At 35.6% G+C, this 23,122-nt stretch overlaps 1 long non-coding RNA gene across 1 annotated transcript; it reads right to left on the reverse strand.

The window, feature by feature from the left end:
* Positions 1 to 7,591: 7,591 nt before the first annotated feature.
* On the reverse strand, positions 7,592 to 8,967 carry LOC123328908. Its single transcript, XR_006543910.2, has 2 exons — positions 8,670 to 8,967; positions 7,592 to 7,938 (listed from the first exon to the last, which is right to left on the reverse strand). It is a non-coding gene; the product is annotated as an uncharacterized LOC123328908 (long non-coding RNA).
* Between the last annotated feature and the right edge of the window lie 14,155 nt (positions 8,968 to 23,122).

A 23,122-nucleotide genomic window follows, 5' to 3' on the forward strand; every position in this document is an offset into this window, starting at 1 on the left:
GGCCATTCTGACTGGTGTGAGATGATACCTCATTGTAGTTTTGATTTGCATTTCTCTCATAATGAGTGATGTTGAGCATCTTTTCATGTATTTTTTGGCCATCTTATGTCTTCATTGGAGAAATATCTATTTAGGCCTTCTGCCAATTATTTTTTGGGTTGTTTGTTCTCTGTTATTGAATTGCTTGAGCTGCTTGTATTTTTGAAGACTAATCCTTTGTCAGTTGTTTCATTTGTAATGATTTTCTCCCATTCTGAGTGTTGTCTTTTAATCTTATTTATTGTTTCCTTTGCTACACAATAGATTTTAAATTTAATTAGGTCCCATTTGTTTACTTATGTTTATTTTCCAGAGTTTTTTAAAAAGCTAAATTTTAAATAAACCTGAAATGTTTAAAACTCGACATCAGTCATGTGTAGTAGATACTTTTTTTATATCCTACACCTAACAACCTCCACTGATAAGATCTTATATGACCAGAGTATGTTGCCAGTTTATTTCAATTTGCCTTTAAGATATCACAGTATTTTCATTGGATAATGAGCTCAGCAGCAGGAAGGACAGAATTCAGCAATGAACAAAGAGAATATTTCATTCTTAACTTCATTCCTTTTGGAAGTTTTATTTTCCTCAGTTATAAGGCAATGGCACCCCACTCCAGTACTCTTGCCTGGAAAATCCCATGGATGGAGGAGCCTGGTAGGAGTCCATGGGGTCGCTAAGAGTCGGACACGACTGAGCGACTTCACTTTCACTTTTCACTTTCATGCATTGGAGAAGGAAATGGCAACCCACCCCAGTGTTCTTGCCTGGAGAATCCCAGGGATGGGGGAGCCTGATGGGCTGCCGTCTATGGGGTCGCACAGAGTCGGACATGACTGAAGCGACTTAGCAGCAGCAGCAAATTGTGTATAAATTTGCTTGCCAAGTATCTTTAACATGGTTGTTTGGAGGCTGAAAATTGTCTCATTGACATATTGGACATGCTTATAAACTCTAGTATAATGTTCATAGATAAATGCTAATCATTCTGAGTTCAACCTTTGTTCATTGATCTTTTATTTTCTAGTAAATCTCCTTGAAATAAAGACAATGACACTTGAATAATCTTAATAAATCACTAGTTGAATATCCATAAAAGTATCATATATTCAATTTGCATTTCATGGATGAAGGAATAAATTACATAAGTTTCTCATGTTTATTAAATCAGAGTAGTGACTCAAAAATTTCAAATGAACTCTTCATTTTCCTGTAGATATGTCACAGAGGTAGGAATAGAGCCAGGCAAGTAAAGTCAGTTGAGACAGTGGCCTTGGGTAAAAACTTTAATGGGATACTAAATTCTCAGTAATCAATATCTTAAAGCAACATTTTTTAAAGTAAAAATTAATATGAAATATCCATAATTAACAAAATGTCAAAATTTTAAATAAAGATATACATTGAATTTTCCAATCAAATTTTTCCTTGGGGTACTGTATGCCTCTGCATGGCACTGACAGTGTGATTTGGCATATTGGATTCTGGAGTTGTGAAGCTTGGGCACAAGTTCCTACACACACTTATTGTATAGTAAGCATATGACTTCACCTCTGTAAGTTCAGATTTTTCTCACCTATAAGATGTTTGTAACATTTTTGCTTCCTTGATAGGTTTTATGACAGGATGAAGAGACAAATGCACCTGGCACATTTTGTGGCAATTTATAAATGTTCCATACATGACATAGTGTTCAGCTCTTATTTGTAGTTATAGTTCAAAAGAGTGTATATATGTATATATATATATACATATATATATATACATATATATATATATGTGTGTGTGTGTGTGTGTGTGTGTATATCTCAGTTCAGTTCAGTCGCTCAGTCGTGTCCGACTCTTTGCAACCCCATGAATCGCAGCAAGCCAGGCCCCCCTGTCCATCACCAACTCCTGGAGTTCACCCAGACTCACGTCCATCGAGTCAGTGATTCCATCCAGCCATCTCATCCTCTGTTGTCCCCTTCTCCTCCTGCCCCCAATCCCTTCCAGCATCAGAGTCTTTTCCAGTGAGTCAATTCTTCACATGAGGTGGCCAAAGTACTGCAGTTTCAGCTTTAGCATCATTCCTTCCAAAGAAATCCCAGGGCTGATCTCCTTCACAATGGACTGGTTGGATCTCCTTGCAGTCCAAGGGACTCTCAAGAGTTTTCTCCAACACCACAGTTCAAAAGCATCAATTCTTCAGCACTCAGCCTTCTTCACAGTCCAACTCTCACATCCATACATGACCACAGGAAAAACCATAGCCTTGACTAGACGAACCTTTGTTGGCAAAGTAATGTCTCTGCTTTTGAATATGCTATCCAGGTTGGTCATAACTTTCCTTCCAAATGAAGCACACATCACGTCTATCACACAATTTTGGAAATGTTTCAAAATAGGAATATTAGTGAAAATCCTTTATGGGATTTTAGGTTAAATGCTGGATGATTTTAAGGAGAGTCATAAAGGGAAATTAATTGTTTGAGATGGTCAATTTGACCAAATATCTTTGGATTGGGGATCACAGAGAAGAAAGAACCTAGATGTGAATCTTGGTAAGCACATTGTTAAACTTGACAAATAAGATATTATTTGTTTTGTATGCCTATCTTCTAGGAACAGTTATGTCCTAGAGCAAGTTGATGTTACTTTTTACAGCTATTAACATTGTTTGAGAAGCATACGATATTATGTTACTTTAATTTTTCTTTCTCTCTCTCTTTGTACAAACTTACATGTGGCTGGGTTTATAAATATATAGATAGATATAAATAGACAAAATATTTTCAGCTGAACTGTAAATTAATTTAAATTTGGTAGTTGCTAAAATGTATGCTGAAATATATGTAGAGCTTGACATTAATCTAAAATCATCACTGCAATGCAGGGGATTCTGCTGGCAGTCATGCTCCAATCCTGTTTGGATTAGGTCTTCATAGGTTCAGCAACTTCCTTTGCATAGGATGCTGTCTTTTCAGAAAAGGTGACATTTATTCTACCTTATTATTTTAATCTAAGCTCAGTTCACTTCAATCTGTGATAAATGAGATTTTTAATTTATTAAGAAATAGGTTTCTAAAGCACATAAACAAATAATTGGCTGTCTTTGAAACACCAAGTAGTTTAGAGTTACTGCTGAATGTTTATGTATGTGCTTTTTGTAGTTAACTAGTATATTTTTAGAACAGTACTGCTAAATGGAATTTTATTGTGTTCTCTCAAGGCATATTTTTTTAAACCAAAGTTAGTAGGTTATTTACTTCTGTTTCTGTCTCTCTCTCTTTTTTTTTTTTTTTTTTTTCTTTTAAAAATACTGACAACCATCTAACCAAAACAGCAAGGCAAGTGGCAGGTAGAAAAGATATATTGTAAGGAAGCTTGAAATCTAAGAGACCAAATTTGGATTTCTAAAATTCTATATTCAACAGGAACTGATAGATGTCTTAGTTCCAACAACTCAGTGTTGTTACCCATCGAGTTATAGAATTAGGAGTTTAAAAGATAATACTATTTATGCTATTGTATGCATTTACTTTAATAAGTAATAATTTATATTTTCAGTTCAGTTAGGTCGCTCAGTCGTGTCCAACTTTTGAGACCCCATGAATCGAGGCATGCCAGGCCTCCCTGTCCATTACCAACTCCCGGAGTTCACTCAGACACACGTCCAGTCAGTGATGCCATCCAGCCACCTCATCCTCTGTCGTCCGCTTCTCCTGCCCCCAATCCCTCCCAGCATCACAGTCTTTTCCAATGAGTCAACTCTTCGCATGAGGTGGCCAAAGTACTGGAGTTCAGTTTTAACATCATTCCAAAGAAATCCCAGGGCTGATCCCCTTCAGAATGGACTGGTTGGATCTCCTTACTGTCCAAGGGACTCTCAAGAGTCTTCTCAAACACCACAGTTCAAAAGCATCAATTCTTCGGCGCTCAGCCTTCTTCACAGTCCAACTCTCACATCCATACATGACCACAGGAAAAACCATAGCCTTGACTAGACGACCTTTGTTGGCAAAGTAATGTCTCTGCTTTTCAATATGCTATCTAGGTTGGTCATAACTTTCCTTCCAAGGAGTAAGTGTCTTTTAATTGCATGGCTGCAGTCACCATCTGCAGTGATTTAGAAGCCTAAAAAAATAAAGTCTGACCACTGTTTCCACTGTTTCCCCATCTATTTCCCATGAAGTGATGGGACCAGATGCCATGATTTTTGTTTTCTGAACGTTTAATGACTTATAATTGCATTACTGAAAGTATAATAAAGTAAAGAAAATAAATAATATAAATCAAATTATATTATATTATCACATAATTTTAGTTTTATTTTTTTTTTAAGACTGAGATACAGTTCTTTTTTTCTTTTTGGTTAATTGTTAATATCTGAAAGGCAAAATAAAACGTTCCTACATTACTGTGATTTTCTTGTGACTACAATTAATAAAATTCCCATAATTGGTAATTATAAAGTGCCTGGAGATGCATAGCTTTTCATCAGATCATATAATATAACCATAGAAAAAAGGGAGAAATCTCACAATATCACCAAAAGTAACAGCATTTAAACTAATCAAAGTAAAATGTTCTTTTATTTCTTACTCTCCTGTATGTGGTCATGCTGAGAAAAATGATACTATATTGATAACAGGAAAACATGCACATAAAGAGCTTGTAAGAGAGATGAACTTGTTACTGTAGTATACATACATGACACTGACCAAATCACATACATAAAGCACAATACTTAGATGCTAGAACATTAATAGTGTTTCCCAGACTACTTTTCTAGTTGAACACTAATAATAAGAAATAATTGTATTATATACAGAAGGTGATTTCAATTGTTAAAAGAGGAGTACTCCTAAGAGCATTTGAAATATTTCCTAGTGCAACACAGGTTGTATTTTCAATTCCTACAATTATTGATTTGTATTCTTTCTGGTGGTAAAAGACAAACATTTCTTTCTTATATTGAAGTAATGAGAATACATTATAGCACTAAGGAAAAAAGCAATGAAGAAAAAGAAGGAACAAGGAGAAAACCCGTGTGAGAGAAAAGGAGAGGGTAAAATGCAAACAGGGCTCATTATTTATTACCTAATTATATTGTTTATAGGACATAAGCTTAATATAATGAACTATATCTAGACTATAGAACTATACTGCATATAAAGTAGGTATATAGTGGATAAAAATAAATAGCGCGTGTATCATTAAGACAAGATGCCTTGAAATATTTTTCTCACTTTTTTGGTCTCTTCATATGACATTTAAAAATATCCACATAACTCATTAAATTTTATTAAACAGCTATTTTTGTTTCAGTATCAAGAAAAACACAATCCCTGTATGTATTTCCTTTGTTTCCAGGTTTATTGAGATATCAGTGACATAGCACTGTATAAGTTTAGGTTCTAAAGCATAATTATTTGACTTACACACATTATCAATGATAATCACAGTAAGTTTAGAGAAAATCCAATATTTATATAGATATAACACTAAATACATAGAAAACTGTTTCTTCTGTGATGAGTACATATTATCTTGATATGTGTGCAGCACCAGGAATTCCTAGCACAGTGTTTTACATATGCTTTTAACATATGAAAATTAACAGGTAAGGACAACAAATAACCGCTAGTTAATAATCAGTATTTATTGAGCTCTGCTAGGTGATTGACACTGGGTTAATCAATACATGTGTGAATCTCAGTTTTCTATAAAACTAAGCTGTTGTGCTCTGAAAGATCAAAGATTTTATATTTCTGACTTTTGAAATATCCTGCATGGGACTTCTTTGGCTGTCCAGTGGGTAAGACTCTTTGCTTCCACAGCAAGGAATAAGGGTTTGAACCCTGCTCAGGCAATTAAGATACTGCATGCCAAACAGCATGGCCAAAAAGAATTACATATAATAAAATATTCTATTTTCCTACTAATGCCAAATCTAAGCATTTAGAAAAACCAGTGTCTTACACACTACCTTCCTTCAAGGAATCAGTTATATAGAGGTTAAATAGTACAAACCAAACTCAATTTTACCACAAAAGGCTGAAACAAATTCTCAACTTGATCAAAAAATGCCTGAACAATATTGAGCATATAAATTTGATATTGAAAAAAAATTAACTAGGCTTACAGAAGCTTCTTTAAAATTAAAATTAATAAAACTGATACTTGTATGTTAAAAGATTTCTGAGATAATCAAAGTATTTCTCTAAATGAAACAAAATAATTCTGATTGATAATCTCATGTATTCTCTAAAAGCATTTGTCTGATATCAATTTTATACCAAATATATTGTTTGATAATACTTTCACTTACAAATCTATTATCATTCAAATTTAAATTGATACTCCATATTTTTAATCCAAAATTAACCCAACAGGAAGCCATAAAGAATGATATATTGAGGAATATGATGTATTGTGTCCTTAAAGTATAAGTAATAGATCATTTCTAATATGAGAAAAGACAAAATGAATAGAATACATCTTGACATATTTTATTTAAAAATTAATATCCTTACATATCAGCACTCATCATGTCATTCCAAATAAAAAAATAAATTCTTACCTGATGATCAACATAAAAGATAATATAACTCAAGCTCATTAACATCTCAGAATATTTCTGGTGCTTCAGTTCAGTTCAGTCGCTCAGTCGTGTCTGACTCTTTGCAACCCCATGAATTGCAGCACGCCATGCCTCCCTGTCCATCACCAACTCCCAGAGTTCACTCAAACTCATGTCATCAAGTCGGTGATGCCATCCAGCCATCTCATCCTCTGTCGTCCCCTTTTCCTCCTGCCCCCAATCCCTCCCAGCATCAGAGTCTTTTCCAATGAGTCAACTCTTCACATGAGGTGGCCAAAGTACTGCAGTTTCAGCTTTAGCATCATTCCTTCCAAAGAACACCCAGGACCGATCGCCTTTAGAATGGGCTGGTTGGATCTCCTTGCCGTCCAAGGGACTCTCAAGAGTCTTCTCCAACACCACAGTTCAAAAGCAATTCTTCGGTGCTCAGCTTTCTTCACAGTCCAACTCTCATATCCATACATGACCACAGGAAAAACCATAGCCTTGACTAGATGGACTTTTGTTGGCAAAGTAATGTCTCTGCTTTTGAATATACTATCTAAGTTGGTCATAACTTTCCTTCCAAGGAGAAAGCATCTTTTAATTTCATGGCTGCAATAGATTTAATTAAATATCTTGGAATAATTTGTACACTGTTCATCAAAGCTAGACTTTTACAGAAAACCTCATTTACTTTTAACCTTTATTGGTACATCCAAGTTTAATTCTATGTGAAATTTTTCATGGTCTAAAGCATAACATATATACAAATAAATAAATGACATGATTTAAAATATAAAATTAAAAATTATATTTGTATAATACAGCTATATTGGTATGCATTCTTACATATAACTCAAAATTGTAAATATCTTAAACAGAAGGCATGTCCCATGGCAAAAATATTGAATTTCAATAGCCTTTCCAGAATACAGCTTTTGACTGCTTGGTTTTACTTGGCAGTTTTGACTATCTAGGATATTTTTTTTTTCTAATATCATATTTACTTTTCTAATATAGAGAATGCTATATGAAAAGTCATGTCAAAAGATTAATGAGTATCTTTAGTTTTTACACTGTACAGTATATAAACATAGTCTTAATACAGTTAGCAAATGTTATTAGGTCCTTCTTTTGCCACATTCTTAACATTTCTTTCCCTTGGTGGTAATAAACAAGCAAGGCAATGAGTTCAGTTATAGAGGGAAAATATGTGATAGTTTTATGAGTAATCCTCCCCAAATTATCTCCTTTATGAGATCTGAGATTCTGGGTCCTGCTGTGTTCTGTTGAAGGTGCAGTGAAGACAGTTAAGGGTGATAGGGTTCCTAGAAAAATGGTGGAGAGAGATTATGGATATGAAACTAATATTTTCAAGTATCAAGTTTTCATGCCCCTCCCCCTTTTTCCTTTTAAAAACTAGGTTGCATAGTGCCAACAAGACAGGTGACTTAAAATAACCAGTAAACTATTCTTTTCCCCCTCTTAGATCATGATTCCATAAGCAATTATACCTCCTCGACTTTGCAAACTTGTCCAAATGTTATTTCAGAGGTTCATCTTCAGAGATTACCTACATAGCCTCACCCAAACCATTGGCAATTTCTCAAAGGTCAAGTCCTCTTTTATAAAGAGACATTCATTTGTAGAGTTCACAAAAGTTTTAAACAATTGAAAATCACAGGAGGGAACAAGATGGCTAGGGAGTCAGTGTATGTGAAGTACATCTCTCTCCACAGATACATCAAGAATACACCTTCAGACACAGAAGTCCATGCAGAACACCAGCTGAGAGCAGACAGGAGTACCTGACCAGTGGAAAAGAATACAGAGAGCCACACAAAACTTGGCAGGACAAAGGAACTAAAGGGAAAAACAGCAGTGTTAGTAGGACTGGACCTCCCCTCAGCAGGTAGGGAAACTGAAGCAGGGGTCCAATCCCCACATCAGGGCAATTATCTGAGTGAGAAGAGAAACATTTAAGGTTGAAAGTGAAACAGCTTATCTGTGGCAGCCTAAATGGAATGAGAATAACAGTCTTTGCTGCAGCCATACATACCCCAGACAGGAGCCCTGATCCCCTGGAAGGCACAGCGGCTGGGAACTGGACTTTAGGGGTTGTGGAGCAATCCCAGGGTGATGGCTGCTGTTGACTGTGGGGAGACAGATTAAGGGGATGTGAGGGAGGAGATCATGGCGGGAAATGCCAGTGGAGGAAAGCCAGGCAGTCATGGAAGAAAGGCGATACTGCTGAGTCATGTATAGGGGGTGGAGTCATCACCATATCCTCTCTCTCCCCATAGGCCAGCATCAGCAGCTGAACAATAGAGAGGATGGCCCATCAAACGCCTGACACACCAAACTACAGAGTAGGACCCCACCAAGGGTTCTCCTTTAAGTGACTGATGCTCTGAACTACAGAGTAGGACCCCCCACCCAGGGTGCCCCTATAAGTGCCTGATGTGCCAAATAACATGGAAGGATCCCAGACAAGGGAGCCCTCTAAGTTGCCTGAATGGGCAGAACTCCCATGGAGTTCTATGGAGTTCTATGGAGACTCCCCAAAGAGGCCTTCTGATTGCCAGCTACAAGAAGCTTGAGAAAAGACTCTGATAGGGCCATGACTCCTGCAGTGGAGGCAGTCTATGTCCCTCCACACTAGGTGCCTCCAGGGTCCCCACAAGCCAAGCATCTGTACCACCTTCATGCTCAACTTTCACTGGGACAGAGCTGCCACAGGCAAAAAAAAAAAAAAAAAAGTCTTGAGTCTATGCATGCAGGTCGCTTTAGTGTCCAACTTTTTGAGAGCCTGTAGACTATGGCCTGCCAGGCTTCTCTGTCAGGGAGGTGGGGTCTCCAGGCAAAAATATGGGAGCTAATTTGCCAATACTAGCTACCATATGCTTTTAGAGCACCATGTTTCCAGCTGCCCAAGCTGCAATTTCCCTGAGCACCTGGTGCTGCCAGAACCCCTGTGACCCAAGAAGCTGTACCACCTCTACACTTGCCCCTCTCAGGGGCAAATCCAAGCCCTCAAGGGCAACCTCAGGAGCAAATCCCAGGGGACAAACCCACATGTAGAGGTGGAAATAAAACCACAATTGAAACACAGGGACAGTGTGGCTAAGGAAGAAGACCCAAAATCTTCCCAACAGCTGCACAAGCTACGAATTAAATCCACACAATCAACTAGGCAGACCCTGTCTATGAAATATATAAAAGGTTATTGAGAGCTCCCACAACAGAAAATGCACTAATTTGGGTAGCTATGGACATTAGAGGCAAGGATACACAGGAGTAGAACCAGATTAGAATCAGAGCTGCCCCCACAACAAGTCCAAAGATAAGCACAGTATTGGAGAGTATTCTAGGGAGGTAGGGTGGACTGTGACTTCCAGTGAGGGAAAGGACTCTGTAGCAGTGACTGGAGAAAAGCATTTATTATTCTTATGCTTTGACTTGTTCTGTAGGTTCTTTTGGATTTTTTTTTTTCTTTTTTTCCTTTTGTTCTCCCCTCTGTTGTAGTTGTTGATTTTATTGGCACTATGAAATCCAATTGAAATTTTGAGCTATGTTTTTTTCCTCAGTCACTTTTTTTTTGTTGTTACATATCTTTACCTCTATGTTGGGCTTTTGCAGTTCTGTGGGGTTTTCTTTTTTTCTTTTCTCTACTTTAATTTTAATTTTTTTAATCTATTATTATTTTTTTCTATATTTTTCCTTTGTTTGCTTTTCTTACTGTTCTTTTCCCCTTGCAGTTAATCTTTAATGTAAATAAATCTTCTTTATCTACCTCTATTTAACTTTGCATATCTAGTCTATCCTTTCCTTCTCTCCTGTCCTCTCAATATATTTGTTAGTTTTATTTTCATTGCTTTATTCCCCAATCAGCACCTTGCTTTAGTTTTGATTTCCAGTTTGTGCTTTAGTTTGTATTGTTCTGGTAAATATAAATTTTGGTTTCTTTTGTCCATTGGATCAATCTATTGTACTTTATTTTTGTTGGGTTGTTTTGATTTTGTTTATGGGTGCCTATGTACATGTGTATATGTGTATATTCAGTCACACTTTTTTATTGTTGTTATAAACCTCTGTCTCTACATTGAGCTTTTACAGTTCTGTGCAGTTTTCCATTTTTTCCCCCTTTTTCTTTTTTCTTCCATTTTTTTTCTTTTCTATTTTTATAATTTTAATTTTTAAACCTATTTTTTTTAACATTTACTCCTTTGTTTGCCTTTCCTACTGTTCTTTTCCCCTGCAGTTAATCTTTACTGTATATAAATCTTCTTCATCTACCTCTATTTAAGTTTGCATATCTATTCTTTCTTTCTTTCCTTTCCTACCTTTCCTCTCAGCATATTTGTTATTTTTTTTTCATTGATTTATTCCCCACTTGACAAACAACACAATTACTGAAATTAAAAATACTCTAGAAGGAACCAATAGCAGAATTTGTGAAGCAGAAGAAAGAATCAGTGAGCTGGAAGATAAAATGGTGGAAATAACTTCTGAAGAGCAGAATAAAGTAAAAAGAATGAAAAGAACTGAGGATAGTCTCAAAGACCTCTGGGGCAATATCAAATGCCCCAACATTCAAATTATAGGAGTCCCAGAAGAAGAAGAGAAAAAGAAAGGGTATGGGAAAATGTTTGAAGAGATTACTGTTGAAAGCTTCCACAATATGGAAAAGGAAAAGGTCAATCAAATCAAAGAGGTGCAAAGAGTCCCATACAGGATAAATCCCAGTAGAAACACACCAAGATACATGCTAATCAAACTAACAAAGACTAAACACAAAGAAAGAATATTAAAAGCAGCAAGGGAGAAGGACCAAGTAACATACAAGAGAAACCCCATAAGCTTAACTGTTGATCTTTCAGCAAAAGTTCTGCAGGACAGAAGGGAACTGCAGGATATTTTTAAAGGGAAAAATCTACAACCAAGATTACTGTACCCAACAAGGATCTCATTCAAAATTGATGGAGAAATAAAAAGCTTTTCAGACAAGCAAACATTAAGAGAATCCAGTACCACCAAACTAGCTTTACAACAAATGTTAAAGGGACTTATGTAGTCAAGAAATATAAGAGAAGAAAAAAGATCTACAAAATCAACCCCAAGCAATTAGGAAAATGGCAATAAGAACATATGTATCAACAATTACTTTAAATGTAAATGGATTAAATGCTGTGACCAAAAGATGCAGATTTGCTGAATGGATACAAAAGCAAGACCCATATACATGCTGTCTACATGAAACCCACTTCAGACCTAAAGATACATATAGACTGAAAGTGAGAGGATGGAAAAATATATTCCATGCAAATGGGAAGCAAAAGAAAGCTGAAGTAACAATCCTCATATCAGAAAAAATAGACCTTAAAATAAAGAATATTACAAGAGTTATAGAAGGACACTACATAATGATCAAAGGATCAATCCAAGAAGACATAACAATTGTAAATATCTATGCACTCAACATAAGAGCACCCCAATAAATACATAAGACAAACACTAAAAGACATAAAAGGATAAACTGACAGTAACACAATAATAATAGGAGACTCTAGCACCCCATTCACACCAATGGACAGATCATCAAAACAGAAAAGTAATAAGGAAACATGTCTTAAATGATACATTAGATGAGATGGATCTCACTAATATCTTCAGGACATTCCATCCAAATGCAGAATAATACTGCTTCTCCTCAAGTGCACATGGAACATTCTCCAGGAGAGACCACATCTTGGGCCACAAATCAAGCCTCAGTAAATTTAAGAAAACTGAAATCGTATCAAGCATCTTCTCTGACCACATTGCTATGAGACTAGACACGAATTAAAAAAAAAAAAAAAAGTAAGAAACACAAACACATGGAGATGAAACAACACGTTTCTAAATAACCAACAGGTTATGAAGAAATCAAAATGGAAATAAAAAAAAATTTCTAGAAACAAATGACAATGAAAACATGACAACTCAAAACATATGAGATGCAGCAAAAGCAGTTTATAGCAAGACAATCCTACCTCAAGAAACAAGAAAAACATTGACTAGACAACCTAACTTTATACCTAAGACAAGAAATCATAAGGATACAACCAGAAATAACTGAAAAAGAAATGAAAGAAACAATAGGAAAGGTTAATAAAACTAAAAGCTGGTTCTTTGAGAAGATAAATGAAATTGACAAACCTTTAGCCAGACTCATTAAGCAAAAAGAGAGAAGAATCAAATCAACAAAATTAGAAATTAAAAAGGAGAGATTACAACAGATAATGCAGAAATACAAAGGATTATAAGAGATTATTATGAACAACCATATGGCAATATAATAGATAGCCTAGAAGAAATGGACAGATTCTTAGAAAAGTTCAATCTTCCAAGACTGAACCAGGAAGAAATATAAATTATGAACAACCAATCACAAGCAATGAAATTGAAGCTGTGATCAAAAATCTCCCAAAAAACAGAAGCTCAGGACAAGATGGCTTCACAATAAAATTTTATCAAACATTTAGAGAAAGCTAATGCCTATCCATCTAATACTCTTTCAAAAGGCCATCATTATTACCCTTATACCAAAACCAGATAAAGACAACACAAAAAAATAAAACTACAGGCCAATATCACTGATGAACATAGATGTAAAAATCCTCAATGAAATGTTAGCAAACAGAATTCAGCAGTATATCAAAGAGCTCATGCACCATGATCTAGTTTGTTTTTTTCCTAGGAATGCAAGGATTCTTCAATATATGCAAATCAATCAATGCTATACACCTTATTAGGAAACTGAAAGATAAAAATATATATATATGATATTCTCAATTGATGCAGAAAAAGCCTTTAACAAAATTCAGCACCCATTTATGATGAAAATTCTTAAAAAAAAAAAAGGAAATGGAAGGAGTCTACTCAACATAGTAAAGACCATATATGATAATACTACAACAAACATTATTCTCACTTGTAAAAACCTGAAAGCATTCCCCCTTAAGATCAGGAGCAAGACAAGGGTGCCCCTTGTCTTCCCCTCTGTTATTCAATATAGTTCTGGATGTCTTAGCTACAGTAATAAGAGACGAAAAGGAAATAAAAGGAATCCAGATTGGAAAAGAAGTAAATCTCTCACTGTTTGCAGATGAAATGATACTGTACACAGGAAACTCTAAAGATAGTATCAGAAAATTACTAGAGCCAATCAGTGAATTCAGCAAAGTTGCAGGATACAAAATCAATACACAGAAATCACTTGCATATCTATATACTAACAGTGAAAACTCAGAAAAAGAAATTAATCCCATTCACCATTGCAACAAAAAGAATTAAATATGTAGGAAGAAACTTACCTAGGGAGACAAAAGAACTGTACACAGAAAATTGTAAGACACTAATGAAAGAAATCAAAGGTGACATAAACAGATAGAGATATATTCCATATTCCTAGGTAGGAAGAATCAATATTGTGAAAATGACTATACTATCAAACGCAATCTATGTGATTCCCATTAAATTATGAATGGCATTTTTCACAGAAGTAGAACAAAATATTTCACAATTCATATGGAAACACAAAAGACCCGAATAGCCAAAGCAGCCTTGAGAAAGAATGGAGCTGTAGGAATCAACCTTCCTGAGTTCAGATTATACTTCAAACCTACAGTCCTCAAGACAGAATAGTACTGTCACAAAAACAGAAACATAGACCAATGGAACAAGATAGAAAGCTCAGAAATAAACCCATGCACCTATAGGTACCTTATTTTTGACAAAGGAGGCAAGAATATACAATGGGGCAAAAACAGCCTCTTCAATAAATGGTGCTGGGGAAACTGGATAGCTACATGTAAAAGAATGAAATTAGAACACTTCCAACACCATACACAAAGATAAACTCAAAATTAATTAAAGACATAACTGTAAGACCAGAAACTGTAAAACTCTTAGAGGAAAACATAGGCAGAACACTCAATGACATAAATCAGAGCAAGATCCTCTATGACCCAGCTCTTAAGTTCAGTCGCTCAGTCGTGTCCGACTCTTTGCAACCCCATGAATCGCAGTATGCCAGGCCTCCTTGTCCATCACCAACTCCTGGAGTTCACCCAGACTCATGTCCATCGAGTCAGTGATGCCATCCAGCCATCTCATCCTCTGTTGTCCCCTTCTCCTCCTGCCCCCAATCCCTCCCAGCATCAGAGTCTTTTCCAATGAGTCAACTCTTCACATGAGGTGGCCAAAGTACTGCAGTTTCAGCTTTAGCATCATTCCTTCCAAAGAAATCCCAGGGCTGATCTCCTTCAGAATGGATCTCCTGCATTGCAGGCAGGTTCTTGACCAGCTGAGCTACCACAGAGGACCAAAATTTGATTATATTCAGTTCAGTTCAGTTCAGTCTCTCAGTCATGTCTGAATCTTTGCGATCCCATGAACTGCAGCGCACCAGGCCTCATTGTCCATCACAAACTCCTGGAGTTTACTCAAACTCATGTTCAGTGAGTAGGTGATAACATACAACCATCTCATCCTCTGTTGTCTCCTTCTCTCGCCTTCAATCTTTCACAGCAACAGGATCTTTTCAAATGAGTCAGTTCTCATCAGGTGTCCAAAGTACTGGATTTTTTTTTTAACCATTTATAATTTATTTATTATTATTTTTTACTTTACATTATTATGTTGATGTATGGAAAAGTATTGGATTTTGAGCTTCAGGATCAGTCCTTTCAATGGATATTCAGGACAAATTTCCTTTAGGATGGACTGGTTGGATCTCCTTGCTGTCCAAGGGACTCTCAAGAATTTTCCCCAGCACCAAAAAGCATAAATTCTTAAGTGCTCAAGTTTCTTTACAGTTCAACTCTCACATTCATACATGACTACTGGAAAATCCATAACTTTGACTAGACGAGCTTTTGTTGGCAAATTAATGTCTCCACTTTTTAATATGCTGTCTAGGTTGGTCATAAATTTTCTTCCAAGAAGCAAGCATCTTTAATTTCATGGCTGCAGTCACTATCTGCAGTGATTTTGGAGCCCCCCATAAATAAAGTCTGTCACTGTTTCCACTGTTTTCCCATCTATTTGCCATGAAGTAATGGAACCAGATGCCATAATCTTTGTTTTCTGAATGTTGAGCTTTAAGCCAACTTTTTCACTCTCCTCTTTCACTTTCATCAAAAACCTCTAGTTTTTATTCACTTTATACCATCAGGGTGGTGTTCTCTGCATATCTGAGGTTATTGATATTTCTCCCAGCAGTCTTGATTCCAGCTTGTGTTTCCTTCAGCCCAGCGTTTCTCATGGTGTACTCTGCATGTAAGTTTAAAAAGTAGGTGACAATATACAGCCTTGATGTACTCCTTTCCCAGTTTGGAACCAGTCTATCATTCCATGTCCAGTTCTAACTGTTGCTTCTTGACCTGCATACAGATTTCTCAAGAGGCAAGTCATGTGGTCTGGTATTCCTATGTCTTTCAGAATTTTCCACAGTTTGTTGTGATCCACACAGTTGAAGGCTTTGGCATAATCAATAAAACAGAAGTAAGCATTGTTCTGGAACTCTCTTGCTTTTTCGATGATCCAGCAGATGTTGGCAATTTGATCTCTGGTTCCTCTGCCTTTTCTAATTTGACTTGAACATCTGGAAGTTCATGTTTCAAGTACTGTTGAAACCTGGCTTGTAGAATTTTGAGCATTGCTTTGCTAGCATGTGAGATGAGTGCAATTGTGTGGTAGTATGAACATTCTTTGGCATTGCCTTTCTTTGGGATTGGAATGAAAACTGACCTTTTCCAGTCCTGTGGCCACTGCTGAGGTTTCTGGATTTGCTGACATATTGAGTGCAGCACTTTCACAGCATCATCTTTTAGGATTTGAAATAGCTCAACTGGAGTTCTATCGCCTCCACTAGCTTTGTTCATAGTGATGCTTCCTAAGCCCCACTTAACTTCATATTCCAGGATGTTTGGCTGTAGGTGAGTGATCACACCATGGTGATTATCCGGGGCATGAAAATTTTCTTAGTATAGTTCTGTGTATTCTTGCCAATTCTCTTTAATAACTTCTGCTTCTGTTAGGTCCGTACCATTTCTTTCCTTTATTGTGCCCATCTTTGCATGATTATATTGGATAGTTTGAATGAGTGACACTGAGACTACCGAGAGAAGATGAAGTAGGGGGAATAGAACACATCCCTGCTCTACTCTCTTTTAGGGGGATACTTATCTTATTCTTCCCTTACAAAGACTCTTAAAGGAAAATGTTACTGTCTCTAAGAGATTCAGTACCTTATCCATATACCCATAGCTATAGAGAGATGTTGTGAGTCAAACCTATGGATAAATATATCTAAAGTCAAACTGCATTTGTGATAGCAGTGAACTATCAGCATCAACTACAGAATTTAAAGGAATTTAAAGGACACAACGTGAACTGAAAACATGAGTTACCTTTTCAAAAAGCAGGCAAAGGTGTCTCTATAGGTATTAAAATGTAAAACTTATTTTCTTCTGTGGTCTCTTTTGACTCTCATAGTGTTTTTAATTTGATATTTAATTTTGTTCTAAGTAAAGAAAAATTAGCATTAATCATTCAGTCATTATTATTTCATTATATTCTGCAATGTGATTTTGAAAGAGAAATATAAAAGCACTTACTTTATATGAAAATAGCCAATAATACATTATTTTTATTTGACAACTCATACATGCACATGTATTGTTAACAGAATAATGGAAACACTGCACTGAACTAATTAAAATGTTCTTATTTCAGTTAATGATCTGTGAACAGTCTACCAAAACTCTCTACTTAAAGTTTACCAAAGAAGAAAAAATGAAAAAAAGTTGAAAAAATGAGAAATTATAGGGTGCTTTATCTTTTGCGTTCCTTTTATGTCTTCTTTTTCCACTTAAATAGCTCGCTAACACAAGGAAGTAACATAAATAGGAAAGAGGATGATAGGGTTTCTTGCTGGTTCATATTTGTTGGAATGCCATTGCTTGCTTTCTGTGTTTGAAGCATATTATAGTTTGAATGGAAAATGTGGCCTCTCTTACACCTTATCCTGGCTCATAGTATCACTTGTTTTCCATACATTTTAGTCATATGTATTTTGTGCTCATGGGATATCATAGCATGATAGGTGAAGACAATTGCAAGGAATGGCAGACATTGGCTGTATCTTCTTTGTCCTTGCATGTAATCCATATATATATATATTTTTTTTACAAACATACATTCAAGAAACTAAGACACTGGATTAATATTCAATTAAAAATTTCAAAACAATAACGGCAGAGCATTCAACTAATCATGTTGTCATTACAGTTTGTATGTCCATGAAGTAAGACCTCCGATTTTAAATTCTGAGCTGCGGGGCCATATCAGGATAAATAGAACAACATTCTTCCTGAAATTAACACATGACACCACAGGGTTGTGAACAAATTACCTGTTGCCAATTTTATGGAAGCAATTCATGTCCAGAAGTTTCAGTGTTTAAACCAACTGATGTTGAGTATATATTTCAGGAGGTTTACAGTGATGAAATAATAGGTGGCTCAGAGGTTAAAGCATCTGCCTGCAATGCGGGAAACCTGGGTTCGATCCCTGGGTCAAGAAGATCCCCTGGAGAAGAAAATGGCAACCCACTCCAGTAGTCTTGCCTGAAGAATCCCATGGACAGAGGAGCCTGGTGGGCTACAGTCCACAGGGTCTCAAAGAGTTGGACACAACTGAGCGACTTCACTTATGCTCTGAAATTAACCATTGGTTTTAAGGACTGCGAATGGTAGTGAAGGAATTTTAGTTGGGTGGTCAGATGACCAGGTAAGTAAAGAAATGTAATTTTTGTTCAACCATTACTAATTCTCAGTTATAAATGAGAAATATGGGACAGAGAATAAATACACGAAGGAACTTATTTAAACCCACTAAATACAAAAAGCTAAGTCCTAGAACTAGAACATGAAGACCCACAGGGTCACAAGAGTGCCTGTGCTCACAAGACAACTGTACCTGCTTAAGGCAGGTAAAGTTGACTTGAACATAGTAAGCACTCAAAAAGAAGTTGCTAGTATTATGGTGATTGTAATTATTATCAAAACGTTTGAAAGCAGATTTTGGTCTTCACAGTGAAGCTTTGAAGAATTCTCTAAGAGAAGAACAGTTAACAAAATAACTAAATATATGAACAAACTATATTTGTTTAAAACCCCTAAGTTTTGCTCCATATTTATTCTAAACCATGGCTATTAAAGTTGACTTGAAAGAGTTAACAGAACTAGCTTCTTTAACATTTATATAAAAAAGAAAGACAATAATGTTGCAAAACAGTTTCTATTCTCTAAGTCTGATGAGTTTAAGATTTATTCCATGTTCTTAGCAGTTTCAGAAAGTTTAGTAGATTTTGTACATATATATATACACTTTTAGGAAATTGGCTTACTATAGAAGGCAGTGCTTCCCTAGTGGGTGCCTAGTGACCTCCCTAGTGGTTCAGTCAGTAAAAATTTGTCTGCAGTGCAACAGACCTGAGTTCAATCCCTGGCTTTGGAAGATCCCCTTGAGAAGGGAAGGGCTACCCACTCCAGTATTCTGGCCTGAAGAATACTGGGCTGTATAGTACATGGGGTCACAAAGAGTCAGACACAACTGAGCGACTTTCACTTTCAATACTTTCAGAAGGCAATGCAACATAGTTGCATCTAAATAGATTAAGTCCACTAAGTTTTTCTTCTAAAAAAATATATAAAATCATTCTCTACTGGAATAAAGTAAACATAATCCTGACATAGTTCCATAGCAAGGGATAAAAAAGAAGAAATAAGCTTCCATTCTGCCAGTAACTAAATGTACTCAAAATTTCACAGAAGAAAATACCAGCCCATGTATGTCATGCTAATTGTTTCTAAATAAAACTGGGGGAAAAAAAGAAACAACTTGTCTTATAAACCTGTAAAAAAAAAACTCCAGGTTTATATTTTAAGAAGAAAATAGGAACTATAAAAAATTTGAGGTAAGTATTAAAGGAGAAGTAGTGGAAAAATGGGGAGGAATTATCCCAGAAGATTTTGGGGGGATGTAAATTTATTTTTCTGGTTTTGTAAGAAAAATTTATAAAGATTTTGGGTTAGTGATATCCATCGCATTAATAGCTTGGTGTGTGACCTACAAAAGAGTCTGTCTTTTGGGTCAGAAACAAAATTAAGCCATCCAATCAAAAGGCTGAATTAACAACAAGAAACCCAAGATGCTGATCAATATTAACTTATGCTTTTCATAATGCAGCATACAGTTTTCCAGTACCAGTGAGTATAGGTAAGAAGCAAAAGTCATCAAAAATAATTGTATTCTTATTTTACTAAGGATGTGCAGAGAGATGGAGTAAAAATCAACAGGTTCATAATAAAACAATCATTTTATATAATATAATGTAAACATCTATTTGCACAAGATAATATTATATCTATTTAAGAATATAGCCTCAGGAAAACAGAAATCACTACCTTAGCATCCTAACTTACAACTTTCATTTTATTTGTTTCAGTCCAGGCAGTTTTCAAGCAAATATATCAATAAATTCATCTTCTAAACTAACCACAACTCTTTTCTCTATCTAATTTCTTGTTCAGGTTGTATGCAAAATCAAAATATCTTCTAAGGGCCTGCTATGCAGAAGTCACATAAAAGGATGAAGATAGAAATAAAATCTCCTTATCACAAAGTTACCAACAATTCATAGAGAAAAGACATTTCTCTATCTAAAGCAATAAGACCAAAAAAAAAAAAGGGGGGGGGGAGTTTACTAAATATGTGTTAAAACGCTCTTCCTATTCTGTTGCTGCTCTAACACACTACCAAAAAACTTAATGGTTTAAAACAGCACAAATTAATATTGTCTTACAATTCAATAGGTCAAAATTTTAAAATGGGTCTTACTGGGTTAAAATCAAGTTTTCAGCAGGACTACATTTATTCCATCTGGAGGCTTTAGGACAGCACCCATATCCTTGCTCTTCCCAGATGCTAGAGGTCACACACATTTATTAACATGTTTCCTTCCTATTCAGCGCCAGCAACGGTGAATCCTGGTTCTCACATCACATCACATCACTTTTACCTCCTTTGCTAATTTCTTTCATTTTTCAAGACCGTTTGATTACATTAAACATACCTAGATAACCCAAGATAAATGACAGCTGGATTAGGAGTTTGGGGATTAATATATACATACTAAAAAACCATGTGTGCATACTCAGTCGTGTCCAACCCTTTGCTACCCTATGGACTGTAGCCCTCCAGGCTCCTCTGTCCGTGGGATTCTCCAGACAAGAATACTGGAGTGGGTTGCCATTTCCTACTTTAGGGGATCTTCCCAACCCAGGAATTGAACCCACATCCCCCTGTGTCTCCTGCATTGGTGGGCAGATTCTTTACCACTGTATCACTTGGGAACATATTACTATATATAAAGTAGATAACCAAGAAGGACCTACTGCAGAACACGGAGAACTGTATCTGTATTTTGTAATAAGCTGTAAGGGAAAAGAATATGAAAAATACATAAAATATGCATATGTATAAGTGAACACTTTTCCATATACCTGAAACTAACAGCATTGTAAATCTACTATACTACACTTAAAAAAAAAAAAGAGAGAGAGACAGCTGATTAGCAACTGTAATTTACCCTGCAATCTTAATTTTCCTTAGCTACATAAAATAGTCACAGTTTCTGGAAATTAGAGGTTGAATATCTGTGAGGTTACTGTGTGTGGTTTTGTTTTTAGAGTAGTAGGGAAAATGTTATGTAAAAGACATGAAACTTACACTATGCTTTGATATTTATGTAAAATACAGGACAAATCTACTAGAAATTTTAAGAATATCAAGTGATAAAATCTCTTTAATATTAGTTCCAACAAAGTCAGGACTTGTGTCTAGTCTATGATCAATAAAGATAAATGCTATATGTTCATATTGCTTTTTTAAAAACAGGCCTAAATTAATAAAATAGTTATTAAAGACTGATTTGTAATACATATATTAGGGTCAACACAAATTTTGAACGATCTCTTGAAATGATTCTAATCCAAGTTTGTACAAAATACATTTTTTATATTGTTAACATCACTGTAAATATATTCAAGCAGCATATAATTCAGTATGTTTTCAATTATTTTCAGCAAGATTGTTTTATTTCAGCTTAATGTATAGTACTTTAATTCCTTAACATTCAAAATGTTCAATATAATGATAAATTCTCAGTTAACCTAAACATAAAATTATCTTTAAAAAATACAAATATTTTTAGTCAAGGAAAAACATTGCATTTTGTAAAACCTTTACAACCATCTACTTTTAAATACATCCAAGTCAGTAGCCATTTTTTACCTCATTTTAATCTAGATGTTTGGTGTCTCAGGGAGAAAAAATTAGTTTTTATTTCATGAACACCTGAACAGGCCTCAAATCTAGATGAATGGCACTGTTACATGGATAGATAATGCATTTTTCTATAGTGACAATCTGCTGTAATATTTCAGCAGTGCCCCTTTCAAGATACACTGTTAGATGCTCAAATCTATGCTTTAGTCCCTGAAATGACAAGTTTTAAAAAGGTACCATGAATGAATCTTTTAGTAAGAGAACAGATATAATACACAGAAGGCAATGAACCCTCTTATACAATTAAATGACATGACAATGATGAAGTAATATTCTTATTTTAATATATTTATAATAAATAGGACAATGATATCTTTTATCTTTCCCTCAAAGTACATCTTCAATGCCTTTGCTGAGAATGTGATTGATAAAACAGATATCTTCAAAAATTGTAGAGTGCAGCCGCATTCAATTTCTGTTTATTATGTCAAATAACTGATGTACTTTGGGGACGTCCCTGTATTATTATACAATATAACATATTATGTCACATATTCACAGCAAATGAACATGTTAACATGTTAAGAGGCTCCTTCCTGCAGAAATACTACTAAATTATTGACATAATTACAATTGTAAAGGCAACAGTATTTTATATAAAGTAATATCACAAATCTTAATAGTTATGAACAGATATAAAAGGAGCAGTTGGTACCTCAAAGTCCCTATAGAAGTTGACCTAGTTTAGGGGCATTAAGGGGCTTCCCTGGTGGCTCAGATGGTAAAACATATACCTGCAATGTGGGAGACCTAGGTTCTATCCGTGGGTGGAGAAGATCCCCTAGAGGAGGGCATAGCAACCCACTCCAATATTCTTTCTTGGAGAAGTCCCATGAACAGAGGAGCCTACAGGCTGCAGTCCATGGAGTTGCAAAGAGTCAGACATGACTGAGTGACTAAGCACAGCACACAGCACAGGGAAATTAAAGTGAATTTCTGGAAGGTTGGGAACAGATGCTTTCTGAAGTTTTCAAAAATTCATAAAATATATACTAAAGTATATATATATATATGTGTGTGTGTGTGTGTGTGTGTATATACACACATATACATGTA

This window comes from Bubalus bubalis, chromosome 13 (assembly GCF_019923935.1).
Source record: "Bubalus bubalis isolate 160015118507 breed Murrah chromosome 13, NDDB_SH_1, whole genome shotgun sequence".
NCBI classification, from domain to species: domain Eukaryota; kingdom Metazoa; phylum Chordata; class Mammalia; order Artiodactyla; family Bovidae; genus Bubalus; species Bubalus bubalis.